This window comes from Otolemur garnettii, unplaced genomic scaffold (genome assembly GCF_000181295.1).
Source record: "Otolemur garnettii isolate 467f Iridium unplaced genomic scaffold, OtoGar3 scaffold00014, whole genome shotgun sequence".
NCBI lineage: Eukaryota > Metazoa > Chordata > Mammalia > Primates > Galagidae > Otolemur > Otolemur garnettii.
Genome location: NW_003852409.1, coordinates 20154054 through 20167024, shown reverse-complemented (window position 1 = coordinate 20167024; position 12971 = coordinate 20154054). Strand labels below are relative to the sequence as shown.

Sequence of the window (12971 nt, the reverse complement as noted above, 5' to 3'; positions counted from 1 at the left end):
GAAACAGAACTCCATGGAGGGCTAAACCTCATGGCCAAGATGTGTAGTTCTCTGATGATTCAATGTTCTGTGAAGGGAAAACATAGCATATTTCAGGAGATCACCTGCAAATGTAATTAATTCCTCATCCCTGAGGGTTCCGTATGGATGGGAAAGCAGCCAGTGGGAGGTTGGGTTAGGGTTCGGGCTCCAGTGACCAGGAGCTGAGTCGTGGGCTCTGATTGCTTTCTGAAAAGAAGGTCTGGTGGCCAAATGTCAGGTCACAAGGTGGGATGTGCGGCCCTCCCCCCTCTGCAGAGAAGTGGGCTAAGGAAGGACCCAGGTGGGGAGAGGGGGAATCTTTCTCACAAACCCTCCTGCAGGTATCCTGCCCATGTTTAATGACCACCGCAGGAGATCGGGTTACGGAGCTTCCCTGAACTCCTGTTGCTCTTAGGCAAATTAGTTACCTTCCCTGTGCCACAGTTTTCTCCTCTGGGGGCTGGACCTTGGGGATGAACTGCCTTGTAGGGCTGGAGATGAATTTTGGTTAAGTAATACAGAAAATGTATTGTGGTGCATGGTGTATCCTGAAGGTGAAATGAGGCTGACATTAATGCCAGCTTGGTTCTCCTTATTTCCATGTCCCCCAGCCTCTGGGACTCGCCCTGACAGAGCCCCATGTGGGAGGAGTGCGTCCACTGGTACACCACCCAGAGGGGTCCGCAGCCTCTGTGGCAGTTGGGTTAAGGGGGTCTGTCTCTTCCTCCGTCTTACCCCTCAGCTTTCTCCACTTGATTTCAGCCACAAGGCCAACAAGGAGTACTTAGCTTCCTGGAATCTTCAGCACTGGACATTTAGAAGTTGGTGACTGACAAACCTTGGCCTGTCTTCTCCCTGCCCAAATTCAGCAGCCAGAATTTAAGGCTGGGGAAGTCGGCGAGTCCCCTAGCCGGACTGGGTTATTTACAGCTAATTGGAAAAATATCCATCACTGAGCACATCTCCGATAAATTGGAGTTGAACTCAAAAAAAGAAAAGCAAAACAAATTGTGATAAACAATTTGGCCGAGTGCCTCTGTACATTCCAGAAGACCAGGCTGTGTCTTCAGGATGGAGAGGACGCCAGGGCTGTGACACCCTGGCCCTACAGCCAGCTGAGTGCCAACCCCGCTTACTTGGCCTTTCCCCACCCTTTCACTGACGGCAGCTCGCTCGCCCTTCACCTCTGGTTTCCATCACATCTTTATTTCCTCCTCAGTCTCTTGAGTAGTGTTTTCTTGCCTGCTTGTGTGTTTTAATTTCTGTTTTCTCCTCTTCTCCGCCTTCTCTTCCTCCCTCGCTCTCTTATCACTGCCTCCTTCTCGTCATTCCTGCCTTTTCTTTTGTTCTCCTTCCTTATGTTTCTTCTCCTTCTCTCTCTCCTTATTTCCTCATCTTCTTCCCCCTTTTTCCTACCATTCGCTGCTTTACTCCCCTGCTCTTTCCTAAGAAATCTGTCCTTCCTTCTTTTCTTCCTTCTCTCCTTCCCTTCAAACATATCACAAATATTTGCTCAGCCCCGACTATCTGTCCGCCTCTCCTCTGGCTAGAAAGGGTGAGGAGGAGAGGTGGAGCGGAGCTGCTGAGGCAGGACCACCGGACCTGGTACGTGTGTTGGGTTGGGAGGAGGCTTCAGACTCGGTACTAACTTGCTGTGGATTTGGAGTCACGTCCACCTCTCATCCAGGCCTCTGTTTTCTTGTCTGAAACACAGGAGTGTGGAAGCATCAGCTTGTCATATTTGACCTCTGAGGTCCCTTCTCCCCTGGGCGTCCATGGGACGGGCTGTGTATTTATGAGAATCCCTGTTCTTGGAGCTCCTCTTTACATCCTAATTGTTTCTCTTGTGCCCAATGCCTGTCCCCTTCTCTGTTTCTCTTTTTGGGGCAGGATCTGACTATGACACTAGAACAGCTCTGCTATCCCCTTCAGCCGTGCCATTGGCTTTCTTCTCCCCTGGGCCCCTCAGGCCTGCCTGGACCCCCACCATCCCTCCCCCTTCCTCTGCTGCACATCCCAGCTCCTCTTTAGCAAATGCTGTGAGTCAGCAGCTCCCTGTGGTCTGCCTAGGGGCGTGCAAGCCAGTCCAGCAGTGACACAGAAGCGATGACAAAGTGCAAAGGGTGGGGACGGAAGAGAAAAAATAACAGGAATGACAGGTCCCTGTGCTAGTCCAGAGCAGTCACCTCATAGGATTTGGGCATTTGTGTTACTTCACTATGCCTCTTTCCAAAAAATAGGATTCCATCCAATAAATAGGATTTGAGGCACGTTTCCCAAATCTAGGATGAAGGCATTCAACTGCCACCATCTTTGAAGTACTCAGAAGGAAGTTGGGTCTCTGTGGTCATCTGAGAGTGACAGGGATAGTGGTTTCCAGTCCCAGCTCTGCTAGTGCTTTTCCCTGTGACCCTGTGTAAGTCACTCTGGTCTCTGAGTCTGACTTGTGCAATCTCTAAGGAGAGCATTAAGATGGGTACCGGAGAGAGCCACTCAGTCAGCATAGATACATTTCTCCTGGGGCCCCTACACTGGAGCACATGGCATTGGGGAAACTGTTGGAATACTTCAGAAGACAAAGCATCACATGACCAGTTATTGAAGTGAGCATCTCAGATTATCCCAGCTGTAGGAAGAAAAGGACAGGAAGGAGCAGCTAACCGCAGGAGGCTTCCTGGAGGAGGAGGCTGGAGAGTGATCAGGGCTTCAGACACAGCTGTCTCTTCTTGTCTGTGTGACAAGAACCAGCAGCCTCAGTATTCCCATCTTTAAAGTGGAGCCACAACACTGCCTTTCCAGAGTCGTTGTGAGGATTCAGTGAGATAATGAGCATCTCCCTTATAACGCCCACAAAAATGTTCTTCTCCTTTCTCCGCTGCTACCATCCTAGTTCCTGCTGCCTGAACCCTTTGCTTAAAAACTGACAAAAGTCCCTTCCCAGTGGTCTCACTTGGTGTGTTTCAACTGTTCTCAACTTGCAGCTAGCGTGATCATTTAAAAAAGTGTAAATGGGATACATATGCCCCAGTTTATTAATCATTTGTGGAGTTGAAGAACACTCTTTAGTAAATTATCTCAAGAATGGGGAAAAAAACATCCCATGTACTCCATACTAATTTGAAACTAGTAGATGAACAACTATGGGTCCACAGGAGAGGAAAAGAGAATTAAATTTAAGAAGAGGGGAGGGAGAAGAAAGAAAGGGGCTTGTTAAGCTCACTTAACAAGTACAGTGTAGGTGTACATGGCACACCTGGGGGGAAAGACGCAGATAGAAGGGATTTTTCCTAACATAGGCAAACACTGTAACCTAACTGCGTAGAGCCTTATATTAATCCAAAATGTAGAAAGTAATGTTAAAGCGGATCACACCTCTTCTCCACTTAGAAGCTCATTGCTTTCCTTTTGCATCCTGGATGGAATGCGAAATCCTTACTGCACCCGCAGTCTCCTAAGTGGGCTTGTCCTGCCTGTCGCCCCAGGGCTCTCTCTGCTCCTGACACGCAGACCTCTCCCTGGCACTCTAGCCTCTCTGTCCTGCCAGAACCTTCGCAGAATTTTCCTCCTGAGATGCTCTCTCCTGCCCTCTGACTCACCCACCCCCACTCACCCAGTGTCTCCACTTAAATGGCATGTTGTCTGCAAAGCCATCCCCCATCTGAGCTACGTTCCCAGCCTCATTTCTGTAGCAAATTCTGTGATCTTCCCCCCTTTTCAGACTTGATCGCTACTATCATTTTACACTTACCGAAATGTTCCCTGGGTGCTGTTTGTGCCTCCACTGAACTGGAAACTTCACAAGGATGGACACGTTGTCATTTGTGTCCAGCTTTCTATCCCCAGCCCCAAGCACAGGGAGGGTCCATAGTAGGCACTGGCTTAGTATTTTTGAATGAATGAATGAAAGAACCTGACACAGCGTCTGGATTATTTAAGTGTTCAGGATGGATGCTGTTCTTTTCTGCCTTCTGTTTTCTCTGACTCCATCCTTGTTAGCAGGAAAAGGGGCTGCTCTCCTCTTCCCCTCTCCCTCTTGCTCCTGCAGAGCTGGGGCCTCAGCCTCCCTCTTTCTCCACCTCAGAGAAGGACATGCTCAGCAGTGGCGGGTGGGCCAGGGCATCCAAGGTGGAAATGCCACTCTGCCTAGGTTCTTTGAATGCAGTTGCAGTATCCTCCATCATGGGGGGGGGCAGGTGACAAGGTCTGGAGGTTCCATGGCAGAAGAGGACACCCCTGGGCTGATGGGGGGAGGGTGTGGAGAAGGAGAGAGGGAAAGTGCAATAGATTTTTGCACGTGGATCACTCCCAGTGTATTCCATGAGAGAGGGATAGAACTGATGTTAGATTCAGCCAGACCCAGCTGTGAGTCCCCTCCTGTGGCCCTGGATGGGTTTTTAACCTCTGGCTGCTTCTTTATTATAAAATGGAGCTGTTAACCCCTACCTCACAGAGTGAGAAAATCTAGAGACAGAATGTTCTGGGACTCACTCAAAGGTGCTCAAAAAATATTTGTTCTTTATTTCCATATTCTCTTTCCCTTTAAAACATTCTGAGCTCCAGACTAAATCAAGCTAAAATCCCATATTTGGCAACAGGATACATTATTAAAGAGATTTATAGTATGATCTGAGAGCAGCCCGTGGCTTCTCTGAGCCTTAGGTTCTCTGTGAGGGGAACGGGACTGGTTTGACAGTGTGTCTGGTGTGACAGGAGGGACTTCATCCCCAAGCAGAGAACTATAGTCAGTGTGGGGAGTGCAGGGAGAGGGGGAAACACACAAAAGGGTGGAGAGACCAAGATATATGTGTCTAGGCATATTTCCTATTTAAGACATCAGCAACCTTTCTCTGTACCTGGTCAAATAGTACACATTTTCAACTTTGCTGACCACCTCTATGGAACTATTCAACTCTGTTATTGCACAGCACACAGATGAAAGAAAATAAATGCACTCCAGTGAACTTTATTTTCAAAAATAGGTGCCAATTCAGATTTCACTGGTAGATATCAGCTTACTAACCCCTGCCTTGAACCATCTATACCATACAGATAACTCTCCGCTGTATTCCTGGTCCAGGAAGCATGCATGGAATGTCACAATGCTCTGTGAAATGAACTTGACCTCATATTGTATAGATCATGCTGCCTAAAAGAGTCTGTTTGTCAAGCAAAGAGTTCTATGTTCGAAATAACCAGCTAGTGTACTGCTTGTTTCAGGGTGGCCAATTCTGGTGGTATTCTGCAGAATTAACTAATGAAGCAGCTGATGTGCTAGCTTACCACTGGGCAGGAGTTCGCCTTTAGTAATGGAGATGGCACTCCATACAGCAAACGAGAGTCAGGGGATGTGCGCCTCTGTCCAGACCCCTCCATTAGCTAGCTTAGTGACGCTTAGCAAGCCTGTGCCCTCCTACCCTCTCAGTTTTCCCATCTGTCATATGAGGATATTCATGTCTCATGTCATCAAGTCTGATGCTCATTCCAATTTAACCTGTATGTGTAAGGTCAACAACCCCAGTAAACACAATGCTGTGCAGTGTGTGAGATGGGACTGGGGCAGGGGACTGGGGCAGGAGTCTGCAGCTCGCGTAGGGAAGCAGTGCTGATCAGGCTAGAGCATAGTGGAAAGTCCAGGTGAGAAGAGCAGGTGATATGGCTGGCCCCAGGCATAATAGCTGCTGGGTTATTTCAGTAGCTTAAGCGTGAGCCACCGAGCCCTACTCTGCTGTGTGTCTCTGACAAACCTCTCTGGATCTCACTCATTTCAAACAACTGGTTGCTAAGCCCATTTTAGATATCCAACACTTATTCTAATTCCCTTGCAGATTAATTCTCCTGCAGAGGCAACCAGGGCATGAATGCCACTAGTTTTGTTTGTTTCTTTATTTTGGTTACTTGTTTTAATTTGGAAGTTCTTAAGCTGGGATTTTTCTGTAGTGATAAGAATCACGGAATTTTAAACAAAACTGTGTGCTAATGGTGTATAGATGTGTGACTTCTTTTCTCTCTCTCTCTCTCTCTCTCTCTCTCTCTCTCTCTCTGTGACATATGCACACAGTTTGATCCTGTTTTAGAGGAAAAGGAGAGGTAAGGGAAAGTTCAGGCCTTATCTGCAGAGGAGGGCTCTGGGGACTGAGGGTAAGAGACTGTTCTGAAATATAAGCTGAGATTCCGGGAAACAGAATGTAGCAGAATATAAAAGCTAAGTTTCTGCGGAAGGAGATCTGCCAGGGTGTGAGGGCAGAGGGTATGCGGTACCCTGAGGAAAGGGGTGGAGGGGAGATGCTAGAACCAAGTAGACCCCAAATCTCTAGCTGAAGGAATGGTGAGAGATGAACCTGGAGAGAGAGATGAGCATCAGGCCTTGACCACTGGTGAAGGTCCCTATCTCACCCTTTATCCATCACATGTCATAGACCACAAGGTCTCCTCAGTCCTAAAGATCATCCATCCAGTCTTCCATTCTATACATATTTTCTCTGAGGTTAAAAATGCCATCTCCTCAAATGACAGTGCAAAAGGGACAAAACGTTAACAATAGGTGGATCTGGGTAAAAGATCTGTGGGTGTTCTTTGTCCTCTTCTTAACCCTTGCAACGTTTACATCAATGTGAAATTATTTCTGGACAAATATGCTCAGAAATCAGTAGTGGCTGTAGGTGAAGCATAAGCTTCAGAAGCAGAAGACAGGGATTCAGATCTTTGTTCTGTCCTTCCCTAGCTTTGCAGCCAAGGGCAAGACCGTCTCTGACCTCAGTTTCTCTTGGGTAAAGACAGCTAAGAGTGGTATTTGTCATTCTGTTCTCCCTTAGACTTGTTGTATGGATTATGTCAGATAATCCGTGCAAAGGAAATGCTCATCTGCACGCACCTGCCACGTGACCTGCTACGTGTCAGCCAGCTGAGTACAGCAAAGCCGTGGCTGAGCCAGACCTAGCTCCATGGCTCCCTTCCAGCATGCTGGCTCCCAGAGCAGTCCTGCTTCTAGAAAACATGAAATTTCGGGGAGAACATGAATTTGGCGGGCCTGGCCTCTTGGGACATTATGATACAGCTTTTTCTTTCTCCAGTCTCTGTGTCTTGCCTAAATATAGCCTTCTTCACAGGCACATCTACTGGCTGCCCTCTGCCAGCCTGCAGGGCACACCTCCAGGCCCCGCTACTCAGAAGAGGATAAACACTGAAGACAGATCGATCAGCATTTAATCAGCTGCTAAAGGCTTTGTAGTCAGAGCGACCTGGAAGAGGTGCCCAGGCTTTGGAGAAAGGTGATAGTATCAGAGACATGGAACAGGTCAGGCTACTCCTCCCCACCAGCAGAGATTCCCCCTGAGGACCACAGGATTAGAGGTTCTAGACAGAGTTAGCTGGAGGCCACTTAGGTGAATGCATAAGCGCCTTCTGGGGTGGGGGCATCTGATCAGTGTAGGACATGGGCATGGACATAGAGAAAGTGGAGGGAGGTTAGGACAGGGAGCAAGTCCCGGGTGAGCCTCAGCTTTCTGTCTGACACCAGCAAGGTAGGAGTTGACACTGTCTAATTCTTCTCAGGGATACCATCTGAGAAGTATGACAAAGTAGTCTTGCTTCTAGAAAATAGACTATCTAGAAAGAAAAAGCTGTATCAAGAGGCTAGGCCCACCAAATTCATGTTCTCACCAAAAATTCATGTTTTCTAGAAGCAAGATGTGATAGATGCAAAGTGGTCGTGCTTCTAGGTGTGATATCATCTAGTCCATGATAGAAATGGGTTCAACAGGCTCGGCGCCTGTGGCTCAAGTGGCTAAGGCGCCAGCCACATACACCTAAGGTGGCAGGTTCGAATCCAGCCTGGGCCCGCCAAACAACAATGACGGCTGCAACCAAAAAAAAAAAAAATAGCCAGGCATTGTGGTGGGCACCTGTGGTCCCAGCTATTTGGGAGGCTGAGGCAGGAGACTTGCTTGAGCCCAGTAGTTGTAGGCTGCTGTGAACTGTGATTTCACGGCACTATACCCAGAGGAAAGCTTGAGGCTCTGTCTCAAAAAAAAAAAAAAAAAAAAAAAAAAAGAAATCGGTTCAACAGGAAGGAAAGAGAGAGGAAAGGAGCAGAAGAAAGCATGTTTGTTTTATGGAATTGTCTCTGTAAGGGCCTGTGCCCTTTGAATGCATCACAACATATAATACCTTGAAAAGGGATGATTGTTCTCTCCATTTCTCAGATGAGGAAACTGAGATGTGAGAGAATTCATTTACCTGAGGCTGCTGTGAGTTTAAAAGAGTTTGGATTTGAGTGTCTAAATTTGGTGTCTAAATATGGTCCTGGCATCACAGGGATGAAGGGGATCAGTGATGCACAGTGTGTGGCACAAGGTCCATACTCAGTAAGAGGCAAAATGAGGGTGCCCATATCTCTGTCAGGTGCAGGAGGCCCGATCAGACCCCTGAGAACTTTCTGCTATCAGCACTATAACCCTGGGGTAGAGAAAGGTATCCCTGGACCAGGTGTAGGAGTTAGGGAAAGCCCAGGGAAGTCAGTTCAGAATGGGGGGCCAAAGGCAGTATCCATGGCACCAGCCCTCCCAGGCTCCATGCCTAATGCAGGTCTAGTACCTGGTCAGGTGGGAAAACATATGACAAGGAGAAGTCCCAGGGCTGTGCTGGAGATGGCCCACCCCACTTGGGACAGCTAATTATTTTCATTTCTTCCTCTCTCTGCCAGGAATGGCCAAGAGCAGCTGGCTAGGTCAGGCCTGAATAGGAGGTGGGACAATCTGGCGAGTCCCACTGGAAGGAATGATGAGTTCTAGAACCTGGATCAGGTCAGGGCCAGCAGCAGGGTCAGAGTCTTCAACTGTGTGGTAGGAAGTGCTGTTGGGGCTAAGTAGTTCTCTGGCCTGAATGAACCCCAGAATCACTTTAGATATACCAGCTGCAAGTACTGAGCTCAGCCCCATTTCATGGGAATGTCTGGGGGACAAATCTGAGTATTGGTATCAAAAACTTCCTGGATTCTGATTTTCAGCCGGGGTTGAGGACCACTACTCTACAGCCTCCTGGACATGTTAGCTAAGCACACATCTCTGTTTTCATTCTGGTGCTGGGCTCCTATCAAGTATGTTCCCTCTGTTCTGAGCCAGGAGCTGGAATAGCAATTATCAGAGGAATCACAGCTCACAGCAGTCATTTATTGCGTGTCACTGTTGAGTGTGGTCCGTTGCATAGTCACTGATCTTTCTATACCATTGGTTGCTGTCTTTGTCTCCATATTGAGAAGAATAAAACTGAAAGTTGGCAGAGCAAGTTCCTCGTGGTCATAGAACCAATGTGCTGCATGACTGAGGCTGGAACTAGCTTCTAGTTGGCTCCGAGACTGTTGTCACAGTACCCAATGACTGTCCCCTAAGAGAACTTGTCTATTTTTCTTCTTTCTTCTTATCATAACTCTTTCCCTGATGGTTAGCTGCTTGTGATTAGCCATAGATGAATACTCCAGAAGGTTCTGGCGGCTCACACAGGCTTTCCAGAAGGACTGTAGTCCCTCTCTTGGAGAGAGAAACTGGGAGTTGGGATTCCTTTCATTGAAAGCACAGTACAAGGCAGAAACCTAGCTTTGATCTATGCCCGCATTTGCCCTTATTTAACTAGACATTAGAGAAGAGAAAATTATGGATTCAGAAATTGTTGTAGACTTAAAAAGCACCTTTCTGATGTCTCTCTTTTCTATCTTCCCTGAAACCTCAGAGAAAATAGACATTGGCTTTTTATTTCCCTTAAAGGCCCCTCCCAGATTACCTCTACCCAAACCCACAGAAACGTCAAGCAGTCTTGGCAAAGGAGGGTTCCTTGAATGCAGGGAGAAAGCCGGCCAAGTACAAAAACTCCCTCCCTGAGCCCATGATGCTCCCTGAAATAGTACTTAAATTGTTCTCAGCCCTCCTCCTCCTGCGAGATGCCAACCAGCTCAGCACCTGACAGCCCCACATGGAAGGGAGGGCGACTGCTGTCAGGAATCAAATAGGACACCAAAGGCGATAAAGCAAACATGTCGTTTTTAGTTGCTTACACTAGCGAGAAGGAATAATCAGTCTCTCTCGCTTTCTTGTTTTCATCTAGGCTCAGCAGCATTTTCCCCCTTTTCCTTGGAATGAGGGATGGCTTCCCACCCCAAGCCAGAACAATCCGTCATCCCCTTCCTTCCCTATCCTTAGCCAGGATTCTCTTCCCCCTGCAAAATTCTTCTTTCCCAGGCACAAAGGTCAAACCACAAAGTCATAAGCCACCTGCCGTGGGTCCAGAGCTGTAAGAGGTGAGATGCTAGTATGTATGATTTTATTTCATCCTGGCTCTTGGTTTGGGTGATTTGGAGCAAGGTAGTATACCTTCCTGGGCCTTGATCTCGTCCTCTCAAAAATGGGCCTGATGATCCCATCTGATGGAGCTTTGTGATGATGATCGGGAGTATCACTTGTTATTAGAGTATAAGGTATGTGAAGGTAGACAGTGAAGAGAAGGCTGGGGTGGGAGCGCACTCAGCCAGACTGGGAAAGGCTTTGGATGCCAAGTTCCTTCATTTACTCCTTCATTTAATCAATTCATGTTTACTTGATATTTAATTTTGTTGAAACTCTGTGCTAAACCCCGCAAATACAGTGGGAAATAGCCCAGTAATGTGGATATCCTTATAAAGTTTATGGTGATGCCAAGGGGAAAATGGATGGGATAGAGTATTTTCCAAATAGACACATAAATGAATATACTGTTCCAGCTCTGGGAAATGCCCCTGATGAAAAGAGAGGAAGAGCTAGTATAATCAGGGGACTCGTGAAATGCACTTTTGAAAAAAAACAATATTGCAGCTTATTCCTGAAGGATGACTGTGACTGTGAGGTGGCCAAGTGCTAACCAAAGACACGTCCTTGTAGGCAGGAGGGAGCTGGAACTTGCACCTCCGAGGAGGGAGTTCAGGGAGGGGTTTAAAGAAGAGGAATCTATCATCTTTTGTTGTGGAGAGATCCCACTCCCCACAGTGGAGAAGAACTGAGAGGAGGAGAGATCAGGGGCAGGGATCTGGTTAGAAGGCTATGGAGAGAGAATGAGAATGCCCAGGGTGAGCCTGGGAAGCCATGGGCATCAGGAGCATGTTAAAAATACAGTCAGCAGCACCCAGTGACTGATGGGCCCCAAGAAGGCGAGCCGCTGAAGACGGCTGATGATGAGCATTGGTTTCTGGTACATGAGCTGGGGAGAATCACACAGCCCAGGAAGGGAGGAGAGGTAGAAGGGAAAGAAAGGGACAAGCTGAATTTCTGAGCTGCTACCTTCAAACCATCCAGATGGAGACCTGTGCCAACCAGATCTGAGCTCAGGGAGAGTTCTGGCTGGGAGGAGAGAGTGAGAGTCAGCCCTGTGTGGTCGTGTTTGAGTTTTATGTTCTGAGTAACCAATAGCTACAAACTTAGCTCCAAATAACTTAAGTTTGTCATCTCACACATCTGTAAGCCAGAAGTTCTGTCATGGTGTAACTGGGTTCTCTGTTCATGATCTCACAAGGCTGAAGTTGAGGCGTTCTTTCAGCTGAGATGCATGGTCCTCTTTTAGGCTCGTAAGGCTCAGAATCCACGTCCTTGCAGCTGTACATGTCTGAGGTCTGAGTGACGTGCCTGTTTTCCTGCTGGCTCCCGGTAGAGATGACTCTCAGCTCCTACAGGCCACTCTGGAGCCCTGGCCACACGAGCCCCTCCATGGGTTGTCCCCAACAAGCTTCTTCAAGGCTGGCAGAAGGCACCACACTTCGACGCTCTTCCATCAAGGCCCCTGTCTCTTTGCGGAACTCTTTTTAATTCAGCCCAGTCTACCCCAAGATAAACTTCTTTTTTGATGAACTCAAAGACAACTTTATCTGAGACCTTTATAAGATCTGAAAAATCTTTTCACCTTTGTCAACATGATGTAACCTAATCATGGGGTGAAATCCTGTCATAGTCTCCCCCACACTCAGGAGAAGGGGAATACACAGAGGGTGTGCAGGGGGCGGGAATCTTGGAGCCTATTTCAGAATCCTTCCTCCTACATGGTGGTAAATAAAGGCATGAGAGTAGGAAACTATTCTAGGAGAGGGTTTGGACTAGAAATGGAAGGGACTGAGGGTATGTTCCTCATCATGGATTCTGGAAACTTCCCTTCCCTCAACATCTTGGGTGCAGTTAAACCAAGTTGTGCTCCGTGTGAAGAAAGCAGATGCAGCCGTCCAGGGACATTTGTCATGAGAACAGTTTAGAGGCTGCAGGACAAATGGATTCAGGAGAGACTTGTAAGTAACAATGCATCACACTCAACATGCATAACAATGTGTGGAACCCGAAGTCACTCAGTCAAACTCATTTTTTGTTTTCCTGGCAGAGGACCCTTCCTTCATGGCTCCCTTTGGGCAGATTTGCTAACCATCTGCCGCTCTAATTGGAATAGACTTTTGAAAAAGTCGAGTCAACTCCACCTCTGGGACCAAGCTGCTGGGGAACCTTGGGCGAGTTCCTTTGGGCTATCTGTCTGTTAAATTTGGGGGGGGGGAGGGGTGGTTGAGTAAGCTACATCTGAGGCCTTTGAAAGCTCCGAAATGCTATGCTTTTATTCATTTAATGCACATTGTGGATAACAGGAGCACTATGGTTCTCTGGGGTGTCAGCGGTTATTAAGACATGGCTCTATCCCTGATTATCAGGGAAATGCAAATCAAAACCACCCTGAGATATCACCAACCCCAGTGAGAATAGCCCACATCATAAAGTCTCAAAGCTGCAGATGCTGGTGTGGATGTGAAGAGAAGGGAGCACTTTTACACTGCTGGTGGGACTGCAAACTAGTACAATGTTTTTGAAAGGAAGTATAAAGAATCCTAAAAGAACTCAAACTAGACCTCCCATTTGACCCTGCAATCCCATTACTAGGCATCTACCCAGAAGAAAAAAAAA

General features: G+C 47.6%; 1 protein-coding gene across 1 annotated transcript in view; it reads left to right on the top strand.

The window, feature by feature from the left end:
* The window catches only part of ASTN2 (astrotactin 2), a 655276-nt gene that overhangs the window by 45764 nt on the left and 596541 nt on the right, over window positions 1-12971 (top strand). The window lies entirely within an intron of this gene.